This window comes from Morus notabilis, unplaced genomic scaffold (genome assembly GCF_000414095.1).
Source record: "Morus notabilis unplaced genomic scaffold, ASM41409v2 Scaffold2640, whole genome shotgun sequence".
In the NCBI taxonomy this organism is placed as follows: Eukaryota; Viridiplantae; Streptophyta; class Magnoliopsida; order Rosales; family Moraceae; genus Morus; species Morus notabilis.
Window position 1 is genome coordinate 55,560 of NW_010367460.1, and position 3,614 is coordinate 59,173.

Here is a 3,614-nt window from a genome sequence, read left to right on the forward strand (position 1 = left end):
TCTGAGACAAAGGGGGACGGATTTGGGGATTCATCAAACGAGGGATTATTCACAAGAGGAAGATCAGAGAAGAGGGAATTCAAGAACAACAAGAATTAGTCATCAAGATCTAAGTCAAAAGGAAAACTAAAGTGTTTTATATGCCACAAGGAGGGGCATTTTAAACGGAATTGCCCTGAGAGAAATAAGAAGAAGCCCAATGAAAAGACTCAATTAGATGGAGATGCAGACGTTGTATCTAAAGGTTATGAAAGCGTAAAAATCCTCACAGTGGCAGATACAGATGCAGGGAATGAATGGGTCCTGGAATCAAGGTGTTCATGTCACATGACACAATCATGGATTTCCAATTACAAGAAAAGATTTTGGGCAGGTCCTTTTAGGAAATAACAAGGCATGCAAGGACTTAGGAACTGACACTGTTTCAATCTTAATGGCAGATGAATGTGAAAGGAGGCTCCAAAATGTGAGGCATGTTCCAGAGTTAAAGAGAAACTTGATTTCTCTAGGAAAGCTTTACTCAGAGGGATTCACATTCAAGGCAGAAAATGAGAGATTGAAGGTGGTAAAGGGTTCCATGATGTTTATGAAAGGAACCAGGGTAAATGGCTTGTATCTGCTCCATGGCAAGACTGTGATTGGAAGTGTTGCATTGGCGTCAAAGGTGATTCAAGACTACACCTCACTCTGGCATTTCATATTGGGACATGTCAGTGAGAGAGGGCTTCAAGAATTGGGAAACCAAGGAGTGCTGGAAAAGGAGAAGTTGAAGAAATTGGACTTCTGCGAGCACTGTGTGTTTGGAAAATCTTGTAGAACCAAGTTTAGGTCTGGAGAACACCGAACAAAGGGCACATTGGACTATCTGCATTCAGATATATATGGGCTTTCAAGAATTGTGTCTATAGGTGGAGGAAGGTATTTTATGTCTGTGATTGATGATTACTCTCGTAGAGTGTGGGTATTCATTTTGAAAAATAAAGATTTAGTGTTGGAAACTTTTAAGCAATAGATTGTTTTGATTGAGAATCAAACTGGTAAGAGGATTAAAAGGCTTATGACTGACAACGGATTAGAGTACTATTCTCGATTGTTCAAAGAATATTGCAGTTCAAAGGGGATTGCTAAGCAACTTACAGTTGAGGGTACTCCACAACAAAATGGTCTTGCATAGAGGTTCAATAAGACTATTTTAGAAAGGGTCAGATGTATGTTTTCTGTATTTGGACTACCTAAGACTTTTTAGGCAGAGGCAATTAAAACTGCCTGTTATTTGATTAATAGATATTCATCATCAGCAATACAGTTTAAAACACCATTAGAAATGTGGTATGGAAAACCTGGCAACTATGAAAACTTGAAAGTGTTTGGGTGTGTGGCATATACACACATCAAACAAGGCAAGTTGGAACCAAGGGCAAAGAAGTGCATCTTTCTGCGGGTACCAAGATGGTGTAAATGGCTACAGACTCTGGAATGCTAGAACAGATGAGTCCAAGATTATCATCAGCATGGATGTAACTTTTAATGAGACTCAATTCTATAGAGATCTGAAGCTACAGTTAGATGGTGGAGTTGAGCAGACATCTGATGAGGGAATATAATTTGAGGTGGAGCCTTTGGAGCAAGTTGGCATAACTCAAGCTGAGACAGGTTCAAATGGAGATCAACCATCAATAGGAAGATCATATCAGCATGAGAATCGCTTAACCAGAGATAGACAAAGGAGGGACATAAGACCGCCTAGCAAGTACGGGTATGCAAACCTCACTGCCTTTGCATTGAATGTAGAAGAAGAAATCAATGAACTTGTTAGCTATGAACAAGCTATTAACAATCCAGAAAAAGAACGATGGAAGCATGCAATGAAAGAGGAAAAGCATTCACTACTTAAAAATCAAACATGGGATCTGATTGAAAGGCCTCAGGGACAGAGATTAGTAGGCTGCAAGTGGATCTTTTAAGTACAAGGAAGGGATTCCAGGAGTGGAAAAGCCAAGGTTCAAAGCTAGATTGGTAGCAAGAGGATTTACTCAGAGAGAAGGGGTAGATTAGACTGAAATATTCTCTCTTGTAGTGAAGCACACTTCAATCAAGGTGATCTTGGCCCTCACTGCAAGTTGGATGTTAAGACAACCTTCCTTCATGGACAGCTCGAAAAAACCATATATATGAGGCAACCTCATGGATTTAAAGTTAAGGGGGATGGGGAGTTGGTGTGCTTGCTCAAGAAGTCTCTCTATGAATTAAAGCAATCCCTAAGGCAGTGGAATAGGAGGTTCGATGAATTCATGATTAATTCTGGTTTTAACATGAGTAAATATGACAATTGTGTCTACTATAAAGCACTTAGAGAAGACAAGTTTATATATTTGTTACTCTATGTGGATGATATTCTCATAGCATGTCAAGACTTGACTAAGATCAATAAAGTCAAGGAAATTCTACAATCTGAGTTTGAGATGAAAGATCTCACAACTGCTAAGAAGATTCTAGGTATGGAAATTACTAGAGACATGGTGAAAAAGATTCTGTCAATTTCTCAGCAGGGCTACATAAAGAAGGTGATACAGAGGTTTGGAAAGTCCAATGCCAAGCGCCCAAACCTGTGACAATTCCTTTAGCTAAACATTTTAAGTTGTCTATTGTAGATGTTGGGAATGGTGTCCTAGAAGCATGAGATGTAATAGGATATTTATTATTTATTTAATAAAAGAGTTTATTCATTATTTTATGTGCATATATTTATGAATATTTTATGAATATCAATAAAAATTCCATGATTATTTATGTAACCTTAAACATTGTATATAAGTGTTATATACAAGAGGATAATATTTAAGGATAATAATCAAAAAGTAATGTTCATAATGAATTTAATTAAAGTTCATAATCTTTAATTAAAACATTATTAATACATGTCATTTCCATTTAGAATGAAACGGTGTTATCCGCACTATTAATATGGTGAGATATTAAATGAGTGTATTTCGCATGATGAGATTATGTGGAACAAAGACATAGACACAATATGAATTTCTAATAATTTTTGTTAAGTATAGAAATTCTAATTAAGTCTATCGATGGTCATATATAGAATGATCTTAATCCTGAGTTCTTAACAGACTCCTATTTATGGATTTGTGTCTTTTGATTTACTCGGTATGAATTCTAAGATCCTGAATCCTATTCCTTGTATTTTGGAGACATGATGAAGTAGGTAACTGGGAATGTTATTACACGAGATGGAATCCGTTCCTTCTTAAGAAAGAAGTAGATAAATAATTCTCTTGAGGGTTGATTTGGTACTTGGACCAGTAGGAGCTCCGATTCATGAATGTGTTTTATGAATCACTGTCCATTAGAGAATCAATAGTACTCAAGGATAAAGAAGTAATTAGAGAGGTTAACGGATTTTACCTTGCTCTAATTATGAATTATTTATGGAGGATTGATCTATATGCAATGACTATATCAAATGGACACTTCACAGTTTAGAAGTAATTAATATCTATAATTTCGAGAGTGCAATTCCAAGTTTATAGTGGAGTAACTATTAGAATTAATAGAATTAATTAATTAATTAAAGTGTTTAATTAATTATTAATTTTATT